Here is a 12,534-nt window from a genome sequence, read left to right on the forward strand (position 1 = left end):
CGTCTAAGTTATTAAAACATTTTAAATGCCACATTCTGTGTTAGAAGATTACCTATCTAGAAAATCTAACTAACATGACTATAGGTTTGCTATTATAGATCAATGTAGTGGGTAGCTGTTCCAGCCTTGACCTTGAAGCACTATTCCTAGTGAGGCAGCTTATAACAGCCACACAAGCCTGATCTTGTGCAGGCTCTCTTGGCTCCTTGGGATCCTTGATGCTGGATTGCAGATCTAACCTCTCCTGAATCCTGTAACTGACCCCTTCACTAGTTGTAAGTTACCCCAAAATAAACCTCTTATAACTATCAGATAATCTAAGTGGTGCTACTTTGTTAGCTCTCTGCTTTATCTGGTGCCCAACATGGGGCTCAAACCCACAACCCTAAGATTGAGAGTCTCATTCTCTACCAACTGAGCTAGCTGGGTACTAGATACAGTGGGAAAAGTGGGGTAGTTAAAAGAGGTTTATTCCTGGTTTTCACCCAGGCAGCCTGGGTTCGACTCTCAGTATGGGAAGAGTCCCCACTTTCTCCCCCTGCCGCCGGCACATGACCTGGTCCATCCTGAGAGCTCATACTGGTCCTGTGGCCCAGCCTGGCCCTGGCCCTGGGCCTGTCTACCATCACTACCACTGCCAAGGCCTGGCTGCTGGTTCCCAGCTAGCAGAAGGCACTACTGCTGGAGCTGAAGGGGCTGCAGGAGGAGCCAATTGAGGGCTTCCAGGTCACACTTGTGGATGAGGGTGACCTGTACAACTGGGTGTGTGTGTGTGGCCATTTTCAGACCCTCCAACACCTACTACAAGAGTGGCTACTTCAAAGCTTGCCTCAAGTTCTCCATTGATTACCCATCTTCCCCACCAGCCCTTACCTTAAGCACTGACCCCAGCAGTGAGTCAGCCAATAACTGTAACTCAAGCCCCTGGGGCATGGCCTAGATGGGAGCCCTTAAGACCAAAATGTACAATGCTGGCTTTCTTGGCTCCTCAGGATCCTGCATGCTGGATTGTAGACCAAGTCGGAGTTTTCCAGAGAACCACATTGGACTGCACCTCACCTCTCACAGAACCTGTAACCCATCCCTTTACTGCTTGTAAGTTACCCTAAAATAAACCTCTTTTAACTACCAGATAAACTAAGTGGAGTTGCCTTGTTAGTTCTATGCTTTAGATGAATACTAATCTGTATTTTTTAATTATATATTAACATTTTTAAATGAGCCGTATAAACACAATACTTTAAACAAGAGTAGAAATATACATGCAGTATAACAACAATGTATTTAAATCTTAATCAATAAATAAAAATCCAATGTAAAATACTTTGAGATTAATAGCTGTTTTTTGGATTAAGGCAGATTCAATAATCTACCCTTTTCCATCATTTCTATGTCATATCCCCCTTTCTTTTTTAGAAAGAGATTATCTATGACCAATAACAACTTATAACAACCACACCCCCTTAAATGAAAACAAACATTCACAAAGAGTGTTTTGGGAACTTGGGCACAGTTCTCCAGATACTTCCTGTTGACTGGGGGTGCTGGTAACCTTATGGGGAGTCTGAGAAAATTTAGAGTTATAATCAGGTACTGACTGGGATAGCTTGTGTGGCTGCTCCTTCACAACCAGCAGCTTTGAAGCTACTTTGAATGCAGAATTCAGAGGAAACTGTAACAAGGTGTATTGAAATGCTGGAATATCTGGGCCATCCCTTTTTATTAGTGTATGGTCCTCTTGTTCTGAAAATATATAGAAGTTTAAAAGTAACATACATATCTATATTAATACAAATATAAACTGTGCATTGTACACAAACCAGTCAAAGATATTTTTTGTTTTATGTCTGAGCAGAGAAAATATATGTAACTACGCCATGTATCTTGTAGTTACTTTAAGTTTATTTTCTCATGTTTGTAGTCATGATTTCAGGGGGTCTTCTTTGATCAAACCTGATTTTTTTTGTTTTGTTTGTTTGTTTGTTTGTTTGTTTGTTTTTCTAGACAGGGTTTCTCTGTGTAGCTTTGTGCCTTTCCTGGATATTGCTCTGTAGACCAGGCTGGCCTAGAACTCACAAAGATCCACCTGCCTCTGCCTCCCGAGTGCTGGGATTAAAAGCGTGCACCACCACCCTCAATAGTCCCTTCCCAGGGTCCGGTAAGAATCTACAACCAGCTGATAATTAATCTTTGATGAAAAGAAATGAATCTATGTACATGAAACTCCTTAGTTCATACACTTTATTATTATTCTGTGATAGATCTCTCTCAATACAGCTTCTATTCTGCTCTCATGCCTAGTTCCTTCCTTGCCTGATTTCTCTATATTTGTCTACTGTCCCCTCTAGGTTCTATCTTAATTCCTTCATCTAGTTCTGTCCCTTCTAGGTTCTCATCTATCTAGTTCTTTCCCCTATCAGCTCCTCTCCTGTCTCCTTCTCTCTCATCTGGTTCTTCCTCATCTTGTTCTTCCCCATCTGGCTCTTCCTCATCTTCCATCTCGTTCCTCTTGTCCTCTCTTCTAGCCCTTCAATCTAGTTCTTCCCCATCTCAGTTCGTTCCTCTCAAGTTCTTACCCATTTAGTTCTTCCATTCTCTTTTCTCTTCTCTGTCCTCTGTGCCCTGGAAGTCCTGGTACATATACACTTACAAGCAGTATTCCCTTAGCAGTGCAAAACCAGGCCTCCAAGGTCAAATGGAGGGGTGATAAGAATCACATAGGGAGGCAATAACCGTTAATTATATCACTTGCAACCCCAAAGGGAAGTGACCAATGGGGAAATGAATTAACTAAAGGCTAAATTCAGGTAATATCTAAGAAGAGGGCTCTTATGTGCTCAACTATAATCTTAAACGTGGTTGGTAGAAAGTGTTAAGAATCTATAAGTTGCTAGGTCAATGGGAGAAAATAAAACTGTCTTCTTTTTTCCTGTAGCTTCTATCTGTCCAAGTTATTTGCTGTTTTTCTGCAGCGTGGGGGAAAGTGTGCTCAGTCGCTAGGCAACCTGTGTACAGCTAGATGCCTCTGGTGATAGTTAAAGGGAGATCTGGTACTGGTGGTAAGGTTTGGGAAAAGAGGAAGTAAGGCTTAATTGGCACACCCGCCAGGCTTTCTCAAACAGGTAGCCCGGATGCTTAAGTCTGTTCTTAGAGAGTACAGAGGTATCTCTGATAAAGTACTTTCCTCCATTTGAAGATAGACCTGGCCGGATGCTGCTAATGATAATTACAGGGAGGCTTGAACTGGAGTTCTGGCTGAGCATAGCTGTCAGCACAGAAGGTTATCTAAATATTCCTAGAAGTGGTTAGGTAAGGAGTTAGCAGTCTATAAAGTTGGTAAGGCTGTAAGAAAGGAGGGTCTGAGCTGAATTGTGTAAAGCTGTTACTTAACGTCCACCTGACCTAGGTGGTGTCTCCTTGTGGAATTTATCTTAAATCAGGAGACTTGCATGTGGACTGTTATTACTGCTAGTCCTTGAAAGTAGCCAAGGGAGATATCTGATTCCAGAGAAAGCCTTTCCTGAGGCTGTTCTCCAAATACCTGGAATGTGTATATCCAGAGAGTGATCAGTCCACACTGTTAGCCTTTCTTAGGGAAAAGTCAATTGGGAAATCTATGAAGGCACACATGATTTTCCTAACAGAATACAGGTGATATATAACAAGCCAAGTAACACCAAAAACTCCTTGGGATTTGGCTTCCTCTGGAGGAATTCCCCGATTCCTCCAGGTAGTGACTTTGCCATAACCAGCTGAGTTCTTATGATATTCCTGAGGCCCACAGCAATCTCTCAGTTTTTACCCCAATATCTGGCTCCAGGTTTTTCATTTAGCAATTCATCTTACACATCCCAAAACATGTTATGGTATAGAATTATAATATATGCCATGCTGGTCCATTAGATAATTATTGAGAAAAAAATGTTTTTGAATTCTTATCTTAGCCATACATGATAGTCTGGGCAGTAAACATGAAAGAAAAATAGAAAAAAAATCAGCTTGAAGTATACAAAATATTTCTTGGCCAGAGCATACCAATAAAACAAAAGACAAGCAAAAACCACAACTGTATTAAAATTAAGTTCTGTATTTTAAATGTAACATGAAAATCTTTTGTGGTGGTGCATGCCTGTAACCTCAATAATCCCAAGGTGAAGGCAGAAAGATTATAAGATCAAAGCCATCTTTAAAAATATACATCTAGAGTTACATGCTAACAGACTATATGAGACCTTGTTTTAAAAAAACAAAAAGCAAAACACACCAACAAACAAAACAAGCATAGCATGGAAGTTGAAACGATAGTCCAGGGAGGGATAAGAGATATTAATGTGTGTATATAAATTTATATGAACATATAGGTTTTACACACACACACACACAGACACACAAATACACACACACACAGTGTTTACTGTTCTCACTGGAAAATTAAAAGAGACAAGAATATTTATCACAAACAGGAAGAGGACCTAAAGATACACTTCAGAAAGAAGGCCATCCAAACTGCCAATAACATACAAAGACACCCAACTTCATTAGCTGCCAGGAAAATGTGATTCTTTAGCCAACCATGGGATGACAAAAATGAGAAAGACAGGGAAATATCTATTGTTGGCAAGGAAATGGAGCAAATTGCAACTCTCATAATTACCAGTGTGAGCAAAATCACTTTGGAAACGAATAGTTTCAAATTCTATGACTCTTCAATTTTAGGTCTTGGTTACTAACACAAAAATGTGTTAGTGAAGAGTTGAAGTAGAATGTTAATCACAGCTCCGTTAAGTAGCTTCAAACTGGATCCTACTCACATGACTCTTGGGAGTAGAATGCATATATATTTCTTACTACTATTCAGCATTAGGAGAGATTGAAAATGATGTAGAATGACAATATAGGCGCCCACAACTTTCCTTAACCTCACACAGTTCTTAAGCTTGAGCCAAGGAATCCAGACTCCAAAGATAACAAACTACTCATAAGTGAGGACAGTCATTGCATTTGATGGGGGCACTGGTTGGGAATTCAACTAATGTTTTTTCAGATTATTTTTCTTTATCCCTGTACATATGGCAGGAAGGCGACAGAGGGCTGAAGTAAGGAAAAGTCTCATGTTCCCTAAAGAGAATATAGAGACAAATTTAACAATCAAATAATGGGAATTTCAAAGGAAATAAAAGGTGTTTAACCAGGGTTTACTATAATAATACATATACATTAAATGTGGCTATATAGTCAATACATTCTTATATAATTATTCTATTGGTATGGATATTATCTAGATGTTTCCTTAAAGTTTTAGGATGAAAATCTGTAGGTTAAAGGATTTAACATTTAATTCTTGGTATTTACTGTTTTAAAAACTAGAACCAAATCACAGACATATGTCTGTTTCCTTTACCTATAAACTGTCCTGGAATGTTATTTCCTCACATTTTCCCAATAAAGGATTTGGGTTTGGCTTATTCACCCTCAAGTACAATTACATAATCACAGCTCAATTATTAACGTGATTGTCTCCCATCAAGTCTACAAAAACACTTTGTTCATTTTTTTCAATTTGTATTTTCATCTTCAACCTAGTTAGATGTATTTCTTATATAAATGCTTTCAGTAAATGTGTTCCTTTGTGTGTGCCCGTCTCTATATCCCATGAACATTTAGAGGAAACTCTTTTGCTATGATTGCCCAAAGAATCTATTCCTCTGAAAGATAAAATAATACTGCATCCAACTGATCTTGCTGTGTCCAATCCATATACAAGACAACTAGATCTATGTTGTTCCTGCTAGAAAGTACTTTCTCAGACCTAGTAGTATTCATGATTTGGGATCTGTATGTCTGGTCTTACTTTAAAACTAAGTCTCCAGTTCTTGCTGGTTTCTTAGTTTATCATGAAATTAATTTTTAAAAGTAGTAAGAGTTGATTAGTAATGTGAAGTGAGGAGAAGAAGGTATACACCTGAAATTCCTACAAGATCATGGGGCTATTGTTGTAAGTACTGAGAAATAGGGCTGCAAACAGGAATGGGAATTAGATTTATTAAGTTGGACAATGGAAAAGATACGGCAGCCCCTACTTTCTTGTGAGGACATGCAACATCTCAGTGCTTAAAGATATCACAATCTTATAAATGCTTGTAAGAATTTGAAGGTCTGTTTTCATCTAGATTCTAATCAACCCAAGCATGAAAGCTTAAGGAAGTCACCTGAAATTGTGTTTTCTCATGTCTAAATGTAACTAGGTAAAAGGAGAACATCGTTGCTCCTGACATCGAGGGACTGTTTCATGATGGTGCTTTGAGTACAAAATCTACGTCTTATACTTGAATTTTCATCTTCTCACCATAATCTATGGTTTCTGACATTATTAGAGAATTATAATTTGTATGATTTGATACATTTCTACATTAAAATAGATAGATGAGAATTATAACAAATGGAGAAAGACCTTAGACAAACGCCCACTTCTTGTGCCTGCACTCATTTTATGAAGGTTTCCACAATCTTACAGAGCCTATGGCAGGAGTCCATGCCGAGACAGTATTACTTTCATAGACAGGACTGCAAAATTCCCCAAAGAGGTACAGAGTCTGACCAAGTTGGCGACATTAAATTCTGAAGCAGCCACGACCCTTATACTTTGCAACAATTGAGCCTTTTCTCCAACTTGCCACCCACATTTTTCTTCCTGACCACAGGCTAGAATTCTGGTATAAAGTAACAAGACACATTTTTAAAAATTAATAAAAATATATTGACTGGATTTCACTCGAGATTCTCAATACCCTATAAGGGGAAAGTTGCATTTTATAAAGGCAAACAGTCTTTCAAGTTTGCACTATTCTCAACAGAAATTATTTTCAACGGTTTCAGAGTTTGTAAGTTCATTATGAAGGTCTAAATAACACTTCTTTCTGGTGAGACTATTCTTCAGGAGTGCAGAGGGCTGTTTGCTTACAGGGTCTTTGCGTGATCTGTGTACCTCAAGTAGAAAACTATGAGGTTTCTTCCCTTTCTTATGAGGACAGTAGTCCTGTGGGGTTATGGTACCAATCTAATGACCCTCTGGAATGTGATTTACCTCACTGAAAGTACTATTTCAAATATAGTCAATAGAAGTTTGGATAGCAATATTTGGATTTCATTGAAATATGATTCAGATTTTAGAAGAAAAATATCTGCTTAATTCCTCTTTAAAGTAGCAATGAAGCTGGGAACTGGTGGGGCATGCCTTTAATCCCAGCACTCGGGAGGCAGATCCAGGTGGATTTCTGTGAGTTCAAGGCCAGCCTGGTCTACAAAGTGAGTTCCAGGAAAGGCACAAAACTACACAGAGAAACCCTATCTTGAAAAACCAAAAAAAAAAAAAAAAAAAAAAAAAAGAAGCAATGAAATCGAATAGATAAATTTGCATATAGATTTAATGTGCTTGGATTTGTAATGTATGGAATATAAATAAAAATAGTAGACATTGAGAGTGAGAATATTCTTAGTTATGCTGACAAATAAACATTTTACATCAAAGCAAATTGTGACACCAGCACACTCTCAGAATTAGTGTTTTTAGTTATGGATTGTTAAGGATAACTACTATAAATATCCACAAAGCTCTCTTTATTAATATTAAAAAACACAGGGATATGAAATAAAGTATTAATATTTAATATTTTAATATTTTTATGTAAGAGTCATAGTACTTGTCAAGTACATATTGATTAATTTAAAAATTATACCTATGGAGGTTTCCTTCCTAGGAATCAACAATGTGATTTAGTAGTTTAGTCCATCTAAATTGAAACACTTTTTCCATTTAAAACACAAGAAAAGGTACACTATTACTTAGCACTTCATTGCTCTCTCAGAACCAAAATGTTCTCTTTTATGCTATGATATTTTATAGAAATCATCTGCTATTGAATATCTGTTGTAGTGACACTTACCATTACTGAGTGAGAAAGAACCCCAGAGACAGCTGCCCTGAGCTCATGGGACCTCACAGACTATGGACTGGCAGCTAGGGAGCCTGCATGGGACTGACCTAGGCCTTTGCATATGTTTTACAGCTTTGTAGCTTGATCTATTTATGGGGCTCCTAGACGTAGGATCAGAAGTTGTCCCTGGCACTTGAGCTTGCTTTTAGGAATCTATTCCCCATTCTGGATTACCTTGCTCAGCCTTAATGCAGGAGGAAGAGCTTGGTCCTGCCTCATGCTGACTGTCATGGGAGACCTACCCTTTTCTGAATAGAGATGGAGGAGAAGTGGATGGGGTGTATATGTGTGTGGATAGGAGATGGGGGGACAGAATGGGAGGAAAAACTTTGGTAGGTATGTAAAATAAATGAAAAAAATAATTAAAATAAGTACTGGCACATGGGAAAAGCCGTTCACAGCAGATCTATTCTCACATTTTGATGCGTCACTTTCTTCAGCAGCATTACTTCAGTGGTGGTAAATATTCACATATTTTGAGTGATTTGCAGTATTAAACATAAAATGAATTTGTGCTTGCTATGAAATTCCAAACTGGAGATTGGAAGAAAAGCCCATAGAATTTATTAAACTGACAAGCAGCTGGAAGTCAGGGGCGTTTTAGTTCAAAATCCCATGTTGGACACAGTTTAGAATAGATACAATTGGGGAATAAATAAATTTCATTCCTAAGCAGGCTCAGATGGCTGATTTCACCAGCACTCACTGTGGAGATTGTCATGCCTGCACACAATGCCATGATAGATTTACATCACATATGCGTCTTCTTCATAGACATTAATATAATCCCTGCTCCAGCAGGTCCATTTGCAAATAAATATCAATTTCTGTACAATTGGTTCAGTTCGGATGTTTATTTCCTCATGTTTTTGGTGCAGACAGTTAGTGAAATGTTATGATTTTTGGTCCTTCCTCAAAGACACTAAATAGAAGAAAATAATGTTGGTGCAGGTATCTACTGGTTTGGGCTTTTCCTTCTTCCATCCACATTCTTACTGTTACTCTCTTCTGTCATTTTTGAAGTCTGTTCTAATACACTGACTTTTAAATAAGCCATAATTTCACAGATTGAGACGGAAACATGCTATGAGCTACGATGTAACATTCCCATTGTTTGCTATGTGGGTATTCAATTCACTTTTTGGAATCGCAATTATTTTGACAAATCCATGAACAAGGAGCAATGCCAGATTTCAAAAATAGAAAGAATTTTATTAAGAAGGAAAAGATTAAGAGCTATTTTGTTTGAACATATTTACACAAAGGCTTTCTTTGTGTTTACACTTGCTGTCTCTACAAATTTACTCTAAATTTGAGCAAATTAAGTAATCTTTCATTTGCATCACTCTGACTTGCTTCTAAATATATATTTAGCGTCAATGGTCTTATATTATAAATACTATCTTTAATGTACTAATTTTTTAACTACACACAACAGTCGGCTCTAATCTGTAATACATCAGGCCTGAGAATTTGTCTTGTTTACTTATTGCTAGTCTTAAAAAAGTCAATGTTTTAAACTGATAAGTAGATGTAGATGTAACCAATCGTCTTTTTAAAATAAGAAACACAGAGCCAAGGTAAAAGAGAAAAGCCGAGAGGTCAGAGCTCAGAGATAAAATCTTACCTCCTGCAGTGCTCCTAGCTTCCCCGAGAGAGGGAGGTACTTCCTGTGTCCCTGTTTAAATAATCTTTCTGTTCTGCCTTCTCATTGGTTGTAAACCCAACCACATGACTGCCTCATCACTGCCTGTAAGTACCGCCCTCCAGGTCTTAAAGGCGTATGTCTCCAATACTGGCTGTATCCCTGAACACACAGAAATCTACCTAGCTCTTCTAACCACCACGCTCTTACTATGGCTCTAATAGCTCTGACCCCAGGGCAACTTTATTTATTAACATAAAATTAAAATAACATTTCAGTACAAATAAAATATCACCACAAGTAGATGAAGAAATTGTGACACACACATGTTTATGAATATTACTCAGCTGTAAATTAAAATGAAGTTTATAGGTAAATGGATGGAACTAAAAAAATACATTGAATAAATTAACACAGACCCAGAGATAGAAACAGCCTGTTCTCTCTCATCTGTAATGTCTAGCTCCAAATCTTCGGATGAGAGTATGTAACTGGACTAAATTCAGAATCCAGGAAAATTTAAAAAAAAGGGGGGGGAGAATAAATGAGGGACAATTGAAAAAAGAATAGTGGGGTCAAAGTAATTTTAAGGGATAAGTAGGAAAAAAATTGGAGGGTTAATAGGGAGGACAAAGAAGTCAAGACAAAAGGAGAGGAGGGGAATGTTAAAATAACTGTGAGAGTATCTGAAAAAGTTACATAGAATCAAATTGTTATCTAGTTGTTTAAAATTGTAAATTACAAAGCCTACACATATGCAATAGCAGATTCTATTTGATTTACTAAATTACAATGCTCTCTAAATGCATGATAAATGCTTACACTTATACCCAAATATCAGTGTAGTTCTTACTCCTCAATAAAGAAACTTTTTTTTTTTTTTTGCAGCAAATGGAGACCATTACAGAAACCCACGATGGATCAAATTACAGAGAACAAGTGATATATCATGTGGTGTAAGCCCAAACTCATCCACCTACAAAACACTCCTGTACCTCAGGCTTAGGAAACATCCCAGAAGAAGGTGTAGAAAGATTTTAAGTGCCAGAGGAATAGAATGCCTGCTTTGAGACTATATCTCCTTCAAACATCAGGGAATCTACCACCATGAAGTTTTAGCAACATGTCTGCATAAACAAGACTTGAATGAGTAGGACCCAAACTGAAATCCCACAGGGCCTGACACTAGACAAAAAAAATTCCAGGCAGCTAAGGAATGCTGAAAACAAGAGAAATAGTCCTCATTGGTTATCTTATGCAAAGGTGTCAGTTCTGGTATCAGATATGTTAAATTAACATTATTGAGTCTGATACATATGTACACACACACACACACACACACACACACACACACATGTATACACACATATACAAACATACATATAATTAAAGAAAAAGAGGCATAGGCCATTAATTTGAAAGAGTGGAGGATACATGAAAGAGGTTGGAAGGAAGAAAAGAAAAGGGCAAATTTCTATGAGCATTTTAATTTGAAAATATAAAGTTATAATTACAAAATGGTAAACATTCAATAAAACGTAAGTCAATCTTTTATGGATACATATATATATAATTTTCATGAGTATTTCATGAGACTTCATTTTGCTATTTATAACTTGTGCCAATTTCTAACTGCCTTTCACAGGAGATAATTATCTCTCTTCCCACGGATTCTCACAGATCCTTTTGCTTTCTGTCCTAATGTTCAGACTTCTTAACACATTTTATGAGAGTGAACATCAATATCACACACCAAAAGGGCTTGTTGAAAATAGTACCACTTTCATTACTGACCCAGGCACTTTATGAGCCTCCATTTTGCAGTTCGACATGAATGATATTTAAATTAATAAGTGATATTCAAATGTTATAAGGCTGAAAAATTTCCAGTGCTGCAGAACTTGAACAATGATTAGGGACTTCTAAAAGAAAAGAAGTTATTGTTACTCATTATAATATCAGAAAATATTTAAATTCCTCTAATAAGAGTAATATTAAGCTAGTTTTCATTGATTATCTGCAGTGCTCTAATTACTTTTTCTAGGCTCCTTAAGAGTGACATTTACCTCTGCTTCTGTGGAGATGCTTGGTTATAGACAGATCATTTTACCCACCATCATTTGATGGAGATGTCAGTCAGTGTGAGTGTTGGCTCCTTTCTCTTCCATATGTGTAGGAGGTCAACCTCCCAACTAAAGATGGTGGTACTTGCCCAATTTCTTTTTCATTTGAACAGCTCAACAAACTTAGCCTCTAGACCAGACTTGATATAAAGTACCTTAAAATTGAAAGTTTTGCTGATTATTGAGTTTACATGCAAGCTTCCTTTCTCCTTAAGATCTAATCTCTCAAGCCCCTGTGTGCCTTGATTTTTCTTAATGCTTTAGAAGAATGTTTTGGAGGATAATCCCTCCTAACTCTTTTTTTTTCCAGTAGGAAAGAAGAGCTTAACCAGAGGCAGCAGAAGAAAATTTGTTACCTGGAAATTTTGAAATTGCACTTTATTCAACAACTCAAAATCAACCCTTTAAAAAGACTATGTTGTAATTTCATAATTCCCCACAAAATACAGATAATTAGGCACAAATTATAAGGTTCATCTTTGAGCTAAATAATAATTGTCACCAATTGTAATCAAAGTATTAAATTTTCCCTTACGATATTGCTATTATTGAATTTTATTTTCCATTTGCTTTGAAATATTTTGTATTATGTACAAGCCTGTTGCAAAATAGAGTGTCTAATTAGACAAATAAACCCTGAAGGATTTAGGATGATTTTGACCAGGTCTCTTCCAATGCTTGCTTAAGAAAATGAACGAGCTCCATCTTTGAGAATTTGTTTGAAAGGCATCTTGCACACAGACAACTTTCCATCAGTGCAGAAATGCCTGAA

General features: G+C 37.2%; 1 non-coding gene across 1 annotated transcript; it reads right to left on the minus strand.

The window, feature by feature from the left end:
• Nucleotides 1–356: 356 nt before the first annotated feature.
• Trnae-cuc (transfer RNA glutamic acid (anticodon CUC)) lies at nt 357–429 on the minus strand. Its single transcript has one exon. It is a non-coding gene; the product is annotated as a tRNA-Glu (tRNA).
• Between the last annotated feature and the right edge of the window lie 12,105 nt (nt 430–12,534).

The sequence above is a fragment of the Peromyscus maniculatus genome, chromosome 14, assembly GCF_049852395.1.
Source record: "Peromyscus maniculatus bairdii isolate BWxNUB_F1_BW_parent chromosome 14, HU_Pman_BW_mat_3.1, whole genome shotgun sequence".
NCBI lineage: Eukaryota > Metazoa > Chordata > Mammalia > Rodentia > Cricetidae > Peromyscus > Peromyscus maniculatus.